The sequence below is a fragment of the Dendrobates tinctorius genome, unplaced genomic scaffold (genome assembly GCF_039654945.1).
Source record: "Dendrobates tinctorius isolate UK_male_01 unplaced genomic scaffold, ASM3965494v1 ptg000233l, whole genome shotgun sequence".
In the NCBI taxonomy this organism is placed as follows: Eukaryota; Metazoa; Chordata; class Amphibia; order Anura; family Dendrobatidae; genus Dendrobates; species Dendrobates tinctorius.
Window position 1 is genome coordinate 6166520 of NW_027361900.1, and position 13734 is coordinate 6180253.

Here is a 13734-nt window from a genome sequence, read left to right on the forward strand (position 1 = left end):
TTCTAATGTTAAATAGTATAGAGTTAAGACAAGAAAATATAATTTGGGTAAATATAATTTGTGCAAAATATAATTTAAAACACAGCAAAGAGGCAGAGATGCTGACCTGCCCAGACCTCCAAACAAATGCACTGTCAGGGTGAGTGGGCCCATATAGTTTTTTTTAAATCAGATAAATTTTTATTTAACCAAATTTAAGGTACAAAACAAAAGAACAAAAATCGCAATGAGAACAGCATTAACAATGGTCATTAGTTTCAGAAATTCTCTCCCTCCCCCCCATTACATACAAGAGCAGCAAATAATGGATGGTGTAACCTAAGTTCAGGGTCATCTTCTCTCCACCCAAGGTGTCCACAGTGTCTCAGATGTTCTTTTGCCTTTTCTTTTAATGTAAATGTTTTTTTCCGTATTCACAATATAGTCAGATTGTCTGAAAAATTCCCTCAGTGTCGGCGGATCTTCATTTATCCAGTGTCTGGCGATCAGTTTTTGCGCAATATATAATAATCTAGCTAGAGCCACCTTATATTTATTATGTACCTGGACCTCCTCCACATATCCCAGTATACACACCACAGGATCCCTCTCAATCCTACAACCATACGCGCCTCCTATGGCATTACGCACCGCCGTCCAATATGGGTTCAGATTTGGACACTGCCATAACATATAGAGAACTCCAGCCCCCTCCATTCGGCACCGAGGACACTCAGAAGTCTGTCTCAGACCCGCTCTATACAGCCATCCAGGAGTCCTATATACTCTATGGAGTACATATATCTGCGAGAGTCTGCCCGGTTCACTCAGCGATAATTGGGGTATATATTCCATAACCACTTCCCATTTATCTTCCTCTATCTTACCCAACTCCTCCCATTTCCCCTGTGCTCTAATAGGATAATTATTTAAAAAAGTATGCATTAGATCCTAATAAATGCCCGACACTACCCCTTTTGTTCCCCCCTCTGCACAGACATAATCAATATATCCTTGTGAACCTCCATATTCATCGTCCTACTCTGCGTACCATAAGCATGCCTACACTGCCCATATTGAAATCTGCAGACCTCCCGTAGCCCGTAATCTTCCTGGAACTTTCCAAACGGCAAGAGTCTCTGCGCGTCCTGCACCTGAACCATGTACTGTATTCCCAGTCTCATGCAATTTTTAAATTCTCCCATTTTAACAAATTCTGGTAGAGTCTCATTTTGCCATATCGGGGAAAAATTTGTCAAGTGTTCCAAACCCCTCATCTTTTTAATTGCTTCCCAGACTTTATGTATCAGCGCTAAAGTAGGATACATCAAACCCAACTTCCTAAACCTTCCTGCCTCCAACCCCTGAACCAAGGGATCCCTCCCCGTCACCTGGACCAAGACCCTTTGTATTGAACCAGCCCCAGACACATCCCTCCACCCCCTCATCTGTTGGCCATGAGCAGCTAAGTAATAAATCCAAGGGTTCGGAAGCGCCAGTCCCCCTCCATCCTTGGGCCTCTGTAATATCTCAAGTCTGATCCTTGGCTGCTTTTTTCCCCACACAAGATCCCTAAATATAGAGTAAATAGCACGAAACCACCGCTTAGGGAACCAGATAGGGGCATTGTGCAAGGCGTATAGCAGTTGGGGCATCAAAATCATCTTAATCAGATGAATTCTTCCCACTACTGAAAGATACAGTTTACACCAGACCCCTACTTTACTCCAAAACGTACTCAGCAGTGGAATCAGATTCAAATCTGCATAGCTCGAAATCTGAAGTGCCACCTCAATGCCCAGGTATTTAAACTGTCACACCACTGCCAACCTACTACCCTCCCCCGACACTGGCAAATCAACAACACAATCATCTACAGCCATGACAGTGGATTTTTCCCAGTTAATTTCTAATCCCGATATGGACCTAAATGTTTTAATAATTTCCATTGCTCTCAACAACGACTCTCCGGAATCCTCCAAATAAAGCAACACATCATCTGCATACAGTGATACTTTTTCTTCTACCAAGCCATATCTGAACCCTTTAACCAAAGCCATCCTCCTAATTGTCTGCTCCAGGGGCTCCACTGCCAATGCAAAAAGTAGCGGGGACAGCGGACACCAGGGGCTGGCTGGCACTTTTCAGCCTGGGGGGCAATCACAAGGCAGTGGCCCTCGAATTGTGGTGGCCCACCTCTGTCCTGGTTATCTCTGGCCGCTGCATTAAAGCAGCAGCAATGACAAGCTTTAAAGACAGGCTGGTACATAGATATGCGAACAGAACAAAGCTTGCTGCATAGATATGGGAGTAGAACCAAGCTTACTGCCTACATAGATACAGTAACAGAAGCAAGCTAACTGCATAGACACAAGAACGGAACAAAGAATACTACTTAGATAAGGGAACTGAAACGAGCTTACTACAGCAATAAGGGAGCAGAGCCAAGCTTACTACAGAGATATGGGAGCAGAGCCAAGCTTACTACAGAGATATGGGAGCAGAACCGAGCATACTACAGAGATAAGCGAGTAGAACTGAGCTTACTACAGAGCTATGGGAGCAGATCCGAGCTTACTACAGAGATATGGGAGCAGAAATGAGCTTACTACAGAGATATGGGAGCAGAACCGAGCATACTACAGAGATAAGCGAGTAGAACTGAGCTTACTACAGAGCTATGGGAGCAGATCCGAGCTTACTACAGAGATATGGGAGCAGAAATGAGCTTACTACAGAGATATGGGAGCAGAACCGAGCATACTACAGAGATATGGGAGCAGAAATGAGCTTACTACAGAGATATGGGAGCAGAAATGAGCTTACTACAGAGATACGGGAGCAGAACCGAGCATACTACAGAGATATGGGAGCAGAACCGAGCATACTACAGAGATAAGCGAGTAGAACTGAGCTTACTACAGAGATATGGGAGCAGATCCGAGCTTACTACAGAGATATGGGAGCAGAAATGAGCTTACTACAGAGATATGGGAGCAGAACCGAGCATACTACAGAGATAAGCGAGTAGAACTGAGCTTACTACAGAGCTATGGGAGCAGATCCGAGCTTACTACAGAGATATGGGAGCAGATCCGAGCTTACTACAGAGATATGGGAGCAGAAATGAGCTTACTACAGAGATATGGGAGCAGAACCGAGCATACTACAGAGATATGGGAGCAGAACAGAGCTTACTACAGAGATATGGGAGCAGAAATGATCTTACTACAGAGCTATGGGAGCAGATCCGAGCTTACTCCAGAGATATGGGAGCAGAACAGAGCTTACTCCAGAGATATGGGAGCAGAACAGAGCTTACTCCAGAGATATGGGAGCTGAACCGAGATTATTAAGTCTACTACATAAATACGGGAACAATACCAAGCTTACGGCATACATATGGTACCAGAATCTAGATTACTACATCGATACAGTACCAGAACCAAGCTTACTGCTTAGATATGGTACCATAACTGAGCTTACCTTCAAACATACAACTCCGGAAACACGGACATGTAAACACACAGTACGCAGGGGTGTTGCTAGGGTCCTAAAAGACCAGGGGTCCAAGCCCCAAAGTGCATGTTTCCCCATATGACCGCCCTATATCCATATAAAATAGCATCTGTAATTACAGTATATCACTGTTGCTAGCCAACAACACACAATGCAAAGACCAATATTATCAAAATGACTACTACAAAAGACCAAACAATACGGCTACACAATGTCCACTATCATCACCAATACACAGAGAATACATAATAATATAACCATTATCTCTACATAACAAAACACTCTATACAAAGACCAATGATACCACCATACACCTTCTACTACATAATGACTGAAACACATTAACCTGTTACTAAATAAAAAAAATAAAAACCCTACTAAAAAGAGCAATCTTACCACCTTACAGTAACTGTATATTGGTAGATACCAGTCCCACAGAACATACACGTGATTACAGTACAGTTTAACTTACACATGACGTTCTTTCTGATTCGGGTTGTTCACTTTTCCAGTCTTTTCCATCTGGCCCAGACCTCCATTACCACTTCTCCAGCCACAGCTTGTCTGCACAGATTACAATAAAAACACATTTAAAGCGACGTAGCCATCTATTTCCAACCTACAAAAACTCCCCACTCTGCGTGCACTTGCGGTGTGGAGCACTGACCCCAATATTTAAAAAATTATGGCATCATTAGGATTACTCCCTCCCCAAAAAATTCTATATAATATCCCAAGTGCCCCCTTCCAGCAACAAATACTCTTGAGTGTCCACTTAAAGTTAATAATGCCCCCCCCAACAAAAATAAATAATGGGACCTGAGTGCCCCTATCAAAACTAATAATGTCTCCTTTTATAATAAATAATGTCCTTTGAGTACCCACACAGCTCTGTATATACAGAATGATAGTCCTACAGCCCTCAATACACAATATGATTTTCCCCAAAGCCCTTTATAATACATTGAGGACCCCAGAGCTCCCTATATATAGTAAAATGGCTACATAGCCCCTATATACAATATGATGTCCCCACTGCCCCCTATATATAGTATGAAGGTCCTCACTGTCCTATACGTATCATACAGTGGGGAAAAAAGTATTTAGTCAGCCACCAATTGTGCAAGTTCTCCCACTTAAAAAGATGAGAGAGGCCTGTAATTGACACCATAGGTAGACCACAACTATGAGAGTCAAAATGAGAAAACAAATCCAGAAAATCACCTTGTCTGATTTGGCAGATCAGTTTTTTTTCCCATTGACTTGCATTACTGGCGGATCTTGACGGATGGGGATGGCCATCCGTTGAATCCGTTTTTTTGCGGATCCGCCATTTTTTTACCGTCCGCCGACATGCCCAGACGGAGCATGTAACGTTTTTTTGGCTGAATGATCCGCATTTTTGTATTGCGCATGCCCGGAGGCATGAACTCAGCCGGCAATTTAACCCTGAAATACTTTCTGGCGCACGGAAAAATTCTCCCTCTCTCTCTTTCTCTCTCTTTCTCTCTCTTTCTCTTCCCCAAACTACGGTTCCTTAAAAATTCTTCAGCCAACGGATCCGTAAAAAAAACGGTCCGCTGCCGTCCGTTTGCATCAGTTACGAACGGATCCGCTTTCTGCCATTTTGGCGGATTGTAACTGACAAGAAAAAACTGACGTGTGAAACAGGCCTTAGAGGGACACATCAGTCACAGTCACATTAACATTTTAGATGTCTGTGAATGTGGCTAAAACACATTTTCCCATACTTGCTGTGCTGGAGGAGCCTGCCTGGGCTGGAGGACACACGATCAGTAGTGCACTCAGTGGAGCGAGTCACGAGTGGACAGTTTGAGGCCTGGCTGAGGGCTGAGGCTCTCACTGTGTGAGCAATGGCGGCTGATCTCTGCCTCTTCTCTCAGATATGGCTGCGGACGGTTCAGAGACGTGCTTACGTAGCACGCTGTACACATGACCCACCCACCCGCCTCTCTCTGAACCTCGGCCAGATCCTCCAATCACAGGCTGCCACGTCTGTGCTGTCTCACTGTCTCAGTCAGCCTGCAGTGACAGTCTGACTCTGTGTGCAGTGACTGAGTGCCCCTCCCCATGTCTCTGTACTGCTACACAGTACTATAATGAATGATGCAACCTATGTGTGCTGCCGTGTCCTGCCCACCCCCCCTGTGTCAGTTAATGTGCTATGTGTGTGCGGCGGCCCGCCCCCCGTGTCTGCTAATGCTATGATAATGTCACATAGCATTTAGCAGACACATGGAGGGAGGGCGAGTGGGCGGGGCGCCGCACACACATAGCCTATGTGTGTGTGGCTGCAGTAGTGCCCGGCCACCCGCCCAGCAACCCTGTCTGAGCTAATGCTAACCTATGCCTATGCTATGTCTGTGTGGCAGGCAGCCCGCCCGGCCCCCCTGTGTCTGCAGCTGCTAGTGCGGCGGCCGCTCTCCTCCTCCTGTCTGCAGTCCTCTGATGATGCCGACAGTACTATTATGTACACAACAAGCACTGTGGCCCTGTCCTTCTGCCAATTAACTGGCCCGGGGGGAAAATTCCTCCCTGCCACCCGGCCCAGCCCGCCACTGGTGGACACCCCTGCCTAGTCCCCCTATGAAGCGAAAAACTCCCAGACATTTGCCCATTAACTCTGACCCTAGTGGTCGGAAAAGTATATAGCAACCGTATCCATGAAATAAAGATTTGCCCAAAACCAAAGCGTTCCAACACCCTCCAAAGATACTGTCACTCAACACTATCAAACGCTTTACACATGTCCAATGATACCACAACCCTACTGCCCCTATTGTCCGATGGCAGCTGCAAGTTCAGAAAAATTCTACGCAAATTAATCGCCGTAGACTTATTTGGCATAAAACCGGATTGGTCCGGATGGACAAGATCCTTAACCACACTCGCCAAACGGCTAGCCAAAATCATTACATCCACCGTCAGCAACGAGATGGGCCTATAAGATTCTGCCAACCCCGGATCTCTTCCCTATTTCGGAATGACCACCACCACCGCCTCCCTCATGGACGCCAGTAATTCACCCTCCCGAAGAGCCTCTTCAAAAACCTTTTGCAGTCTGAGTGTCACCATCTCAATTAATTGTTTGTAGATTTCACTCGGATACCATCTGCCCCCAGGGCCCTATTATTAGCCATAGATGTAACAGCCATTTCTATCTCTTCTTTTGTTATGGGCAGCTCCAGTCTCCCCCTATCACTGTCTTTAATCCTCTGGAGCCCTGCTTCCTGAAGAAAACCCTCTATGTCCCCAAATGAATCCCCCAATCCCGAAGAATATAACTGATTATAGAATCGTCTAAATTCCTCCAAAATACTCTGTGTCCCCCACCTCCCTTCCCTCATCAGTCTTCAATTTATATACATAAGACGATTCCCTCTGCGCCGCTACCGCCACTGACAACAGAGGCCCCACTTTTTCACCTTCATCATAAAATTGCATTTTCTGGAAGGCTCTCCTCCTCTCTGCTTTCCTCAGATACACCTTATTAACCTCTTCCTGTGCACCCCTTGGCCTACTCTGATTTTCTGCTGACGGGTCCAGTACCATATCCCTCTCCACCCTCTCCAAAGTTTCTATTATTTTCCTGTCTTCTAGCTGAGATTTCGACCTACACCTGGAAATGTCTCAAAACACGAGACCCCTTAGGACCGCTTTCATAGCGTCCCACACCACCCGACTATCAGCACTCCCTTCAATAATCCGCCAATACTCCTCCAATTCTTCCTTGATAATATTCATATCAATATATTCCAGCCACACTGGGTTCAACTTCCACCCACCTCCCTTCCCATTCTTCCCCCCTACCCATCTAATGGACAATTCTAGAGGCTTATGGTCTGGAATCACCCTTGGGAGGTATTCCACTCCACAGACCAGTTGTGTCATTAGTTCATGTCCCAGTGCCATATCTATTCGTGAGAGAGACCCATGTGTCGCCGAATAACAAGAGTAGCACACCGCGTTCTCATTCCTCACCCTCCACAGGTCCATCATTCCAATCTCTGTAATATAATTCCCAAGTACCGTCAGTTTCCTAATGCTTTTACCTGCACTCTGTTTAGGTCTATCCCGCCCCTCATCTATAACATTATTGACATCACCAATAATAAGTAGTGGTAATCCCGTACCCCGCTTATATAATTCCATAACCTCACATAGCTTTGTCCCGCTACATGGCGGTGGTATGTACATAGCTACTATACATAGTGATTGCCCATAGATTCTACAAATAACAAAAATATACTGTCCTTCACTATCAACATGGCTTTCAATTTCTTCACATGGCGTAGACGCTCCTATTAATAGAGACCCCTCTAGCATATGAAGAATACGTGGAATGATATGCTCTCCCAATCCACCTCCTCTTCAACACCTCCACCTTTTCCCTCTGTAAATGAGTCTCCTGGAGGCATAGAACTTTTTTTTCCATAACCTTTTTATTAAATTTAAATAAAGTCATTAACAGCAAGGTAAAACAAAAAAATTAGTCTCACTGTGTCCTATATTATTATTCAGTTCGTCTTGCAATGTAGTGGGTCTCCAGCCAATAGTCGTGACTTGCGACTTATCATAAGAAAGATGTTTTGGCAGGGGCGTGGCTATGTAAGCGACGGAGTGAGGACGCGCTTTGTGGAAGCTCCTGTTATCCTGATAATATCCGGCCAGCGGACCCCTGCTTCGGCAGCACACTTGCCTGTCTTCTGACCCCTCTGGACTCGGGGCCGCTCCTGGACCCCCGCGGGAGAGCGGGGCTGGATTCTTCAGTGCCTGCGGCTCTGTGCACTTGGGCGGCCGGCGGGGCCTGCACAGGGCACCGGTCATCTTGGAGGCGCGCGCTCTGCCTGTGAGAGATGCGGCGCCGGGCTCCATCGCTGCAGCGCTGAGGATGCCGGAGGACGGTGAGCGGACAATCTGACCAGTTGTGAAGGACAAGCGGTGTGTGCCCTGAAAAATTGGGCCCCGCGTCCCCCTCTTTACTATATCGCCTGCCCAGCCAGCGCCATAACTATAGGGATTTGGATCCCTCTCTAACTGTTGTCCCTGTGGGGTCCTGAGGGTCATTCCCTGGGCTGTGGGGGCCCTTGCCTGCCTCCTGGGGCTGGACATTACCTCCCTGTGAGACGCTGCGGGTCTGTGCTGCTCCTGGGACCCCCAAGGCAGCCATCATCTGATCATTATACCCTGTCTGTAACTCTGATTCAGAAGACTCCAGAGTGCACTGTTTCTAATACCCGGCTGTGCCCTATTGCTACTAAAATGAGTCGTTCCAAGGGGTCTGGAACAACGGATGAAAGGCTAAAGGAATATGCCAGAATAGACCATGCTGAGGGCTCAAGATCTATTAAAAATAGTCCCTCACAAGCTCAGCGTAAGAGCCGCCCCTCTAAAGGTGGGGAAGAGAGTGAGGAGGAGGAATTAACCCTTAAACAGGCGTCCGAGCAACTCTTGCAGGCCATCTCCTTGACCAGGACATCTCGGTCTGGGAAGATAGAGGATGTATACACCGAGGTGGGATGCCTCCGACAAGATATGCAAGCCATGAAGGGCCGCATTACGGAGGTGGAGACGTGGGTATCCCAGTTGAAGACACCATCACACCCATGGAAGCTAAACTAACGAAAGTGGCAGGCTCCATGAATGTGTGGAGGCAAAAAGCAGATGACCTGGAGAATAGAATGCGTCGGAACAACATCCGAATTATTGGCCTCCCGGAGCGATCGGAAGGACAACACCGGGAGCAATTCCTAGAAGACTGGCTTAAAACCACTTTGGGCGACGAATTCTCCTCAATCTTTGTGGTGGAAAGGGCTCACAGAGTCCCTACTAGGCCTCTTCCTCCGAGAGCCCCACCTAGACCCTTTCTGGCGCGCATCCTCAACTGCAGGGATAGAGACGTGGCTCTACGTCTGGCGCAGAAAAAGAGTCCTATCAAGTTCAACAATGCCACAATCTCGATTTTCCCGGATTTCTCTGCGGAACTCCAGAAACAACGGGCGCAGTTTACGGAGGTCAAAAGACATCTACGGGAGAGGAATGTTGTGTACTCGATGATTTACCCGGCCCGGCTCTGGGTGGTTCACCGGGGCTCTACTCTGTTTTTTACAGACCCGGCAAAGGCGGCGGAGTGGCTGCGATCCCATGGAGGGTCTGCTGAAAAAGAATCCTAACGCATCTATTGCTAGTTGGTATTTTTTTTCTCTATTAATCGGCTGATTGGAGCTTTACTCGAAGGCGTCCAGGTTACCAACAATACCGGACACAGGGCTCAGTGATGGTATCCCCTTGTTTGTTTTGTGATGTGAGTACAGGACTCTGCTCCTACGTTGTTTGTTGTTTATTCACTTAGTTTTTTTTTTTTTTCCGTAGTGGTTTTTGGTATTTTTTAGGTTATAATTGCAGTCAACAACAATTTCAGTCTCTAGGTGATGTCTCTAAACTTTGCCCGGGTAATACTATGCACCATGTTCAGAGGAGTAAAATATGGAGTCGGAGTTAATATGTATGACATGGAATGTGAGGGAAATAAAAACTCCTCGAAAAAAGATCAAGGTCTTCTCACAGGTCAGACATTATCACCCTCACATTGTGGTCTTGGTGGAGACGCACCTGACTAGGGATACAGCGCGGTGAGTGCAGAAGCCCTGGGTACAATGGTCTGCCCATACATTCCATACCAGCTACTCGAGAGGGGTCTCACTGTTGGTACATAAAGACGTCAGATGGGAAGCAAGGGAGACTCGGAGGGATCCTGAGGGTCGTTTTATTTCTGTCCATGCATTGATAAACACCAGGAAATATGTGGTCTTATGTATTTATAACCCCCCTCCGGCTCGTATATCCATCCTGCAGAAGGCAATGAGTTTTTCCCTTAACTACCCAGACGCAGATGTTATTTGTATGGGCGACTTTAATATGGTCATGAACAACCGCCTTGATAAATTTAGGCTGGATGATGAAGCGACTGGGGGGTCTTCTCCAACGACTACAACCCCATTTTCATCATTTATGGGGGGTGGTGGGTGGTTGGATTTGTGGAGGGTGCGTCACCCTGAGTTAAGGGAATACACTTGTCACTCATCCACTAAATGCTCTCTATCACGCATAGACTATATATTTGGTTCTGGCGGTCTGGCAATGCGGGTGGCTGATATAGAGCATGGAAGTAGGGGGATCTCAGACCATAGTCAGGTCATCCTTAAACTCAAATATGGGCAAGTAAACAGTGGGATAGCTTGGAAGTTTAATCCTTTCTGGTTAAAACTGATGGGGTCTCCTGACAGAACAATTGATCAGTTGAATTGCTTCATCGCGTCCCACCCGGAAACCCAAGATATTAATTTATTCTGGGATGCCCTTAAGGCATACCTGAGGGGCTGTTTGTCCTCCACGATCTCTTATATTAAGCGGGTAACCGCAAGGAAGGATGATGAGGTGGAGCAACGTCTGAAAGACGCAGAGGCAGCGTATGTATCTAACCAAACTAGCGGGAACAGGATTGAGTGGCTGGCTGCCCAGAGGTTATATACTCAGCACGTGGACACTAAATCTAAGCGTAAATTATTCTTTACTCGTCAATCCTATGTTGAACTGGGGAACCAGGCGGGTACATTTTTGGCCTACCTGGTGCGCCAACATAACACCTCTAATATGATATTGCAAATTCGTAGGGTGGACGGTACATTGGTGTCTTCGACCGAGGATATTCTTGGCTGTTTTCAGGATTACTACAGGTCACTATATGAATCTAAAAGTGACTTTGACACTTTGGGGTGCTTAGACTATTTGTCAGATATATCATTCCCCACATTAAATTCGGAACAGCGGGCCCTTGTGGACACTGAGTTTACTGCAGAGGAGATAGATAACGCTATGACAGACATGGCTTCTGGGAAGGCCCCTGGACCTGATGGGTTACCTATTGAACTATATAGGAAGTACTGGGATATATTGACGCCACTCCTTGTAAAGGTATTTCGGGGAATATGGGAGGGGAATTCTATGCCTGAGTCCTTTTACGGGGCTAATATCATAGTGCTTCGGAAGGAGGGGAAGGACCCTTTAGAATGTGGATCCTATCGTCCCATTTCATTAGTGAATGTGCACTATAAAATTTTTACCAAGATTCTAGCTACCAGGCTGAATTCCATTATATTGAATCTCATACATCCAGATCAAATGGGCTTTATGCCTGGCAAAAGTACTTCTATCAACATCAGAAGAGTCCAGTCAATAGTCCAATATAGCTCCCTGGTGCCAGACAACAGATGGGCATTGGCATCGTTAGATGCTGCCAAGGCTTTTGACTCTCTTGAATGGCCTTTCCTCTCTGCATGTTTGCAAAGGTATCGCTTTGGCAATAAATTTATAACATGGATCAAAATATTATACATGAAACCTAAGGCCTGTATTATAATAAATAATTCTATATCTGAGTCTTTCGCGTTGCATAGCGGAACCCGTCAGGGTTGCCCTCTTTCCCTGGCTCTCTTCACCCTTGTGATTGAGGCACTAGCAATACGTATAAGGTCCTTCCCTAATATCCGAGGTATAGATATAGCAGGCAGGGTAGATACCATAGGCCTATATGCCGATGACATGGTGATATTCTTGAATAATGTGGAAGAAACTTTACCGCAGGTGATATCCCTTATAAATTTAGTAAATATTCAGGCTTACATATAAATTGGGAAAAGTCTGCCCTGTTACCCCTTTCCCATGCTCCGATTCCCCAGCTAGAGGCTCTCTCCTCGCTGCCTATTGTATCTAGTTTTAAATATCTGGGTATCCACATTTCTAATAATAGTACGCTTGATCTACAACTTAATGTCCACCCGCTGCTGGACCTAGGTAAAGCTAAATTTGGAGTAGGCTCCCATTATCTGTGGCTGGACGCATTAACCTGATTAAAATGATATTACTCCCTAAATTTGGCTACTCGCTCCAGCACAGTGCGGTAGCGGTGCCCAAGTCCTTTTTTGTTAATCTTAATTCTCTGGTCACGGCCTTTATTTGGGGGAAAACTAGGCCCAAACTTAAATTGTCCACTTTACAAAGACCAAGAAAGGGAGGTGTGGCGGCGCTGCCAGATTTTTTCCTATACTACCTAGCTGGGCAGGCTAAAGCATTAAATAAATGGATGCCGGGTAATTGCCTCCCTAATTCTGAAAGCCACCTGCTTCACGCTGGACAAGCGGATTGCCCATTAGGTTTCCTTGAGTTGGAAAAAAACAGTGCTCCACGTCTGCTGCCCCTGCTCCGGCTGACACGATTAATATGGAGGCAAATTAAGAAGGTAATAGGGTTTAAAGATGTTGTAGCTGAAATGCCCCTGTGGAGTAATAGCTATTTTCCGGAGCTGCTGAACCACCCGTCCGCCGTTTTTTGGGCTCAGTGTGGCATTTCTTCAGTGGGAGACTTGTATGACCAAGGGACTGTAAAGTCTTTTGAACAATTACAAGCCACGCATGATATTCCGAGGTCTCAATTTTTTTCGCTATCTGCAGCTGAGATCGGCTCTTCAATCACACATGAGGGATGGGGGTGTGGACCGCACTATTTCATCTTTACCTCTGATAGGAATCCTTATTTCGCAGGGTCCCCAGGGTCTCATCTCCTCCTTGTACACATATATGCTGTCAGTAGGGGCAGAATCGGCCATAAGCTCTATAAAGATGAAGTGGGAACGACTCATCCCTGATGCACAAAGAGAGGAGTTGGAGGAGATTCTGGAGTCTCCGACTGGAGTATCACCATCTATCAATAACAGAATGATACAGCTGTATATAATAAATCAATCATATTTGACTCTGTTGCGACTTTTTAGGATGGGTCGGCTTCAATCATCAGAATGTTTGCGATGTCACTCGCCAGATGCTGATTTTATCCATATGGTGTGGCAGTGTCCCATTATTCTACACTACTGGAAAGAGGTGACTACACTACTGACGTCCCTGGTGCAGGCCCCTGTCCCTCTAGAGCCATTGGTCTGCTTGTTTGGGGTGTGGGAGGAGGAGATTTGGGATCGCTATGCTGGGGTCTTCTTGCGCGAGATGCTGTTTATGACACGGAAGGTGCTGGCACTGAGGTGGATGGGGGGTTCATGTCCTTCCCTTAGGTTTTGGATCAAGTTGGTAAATTCAATTGTTCCATATGAGCGCACGCTATACCAAAACAGGGGATGCCCGGGTAAGTGTGAAGAGATCTGGGAGA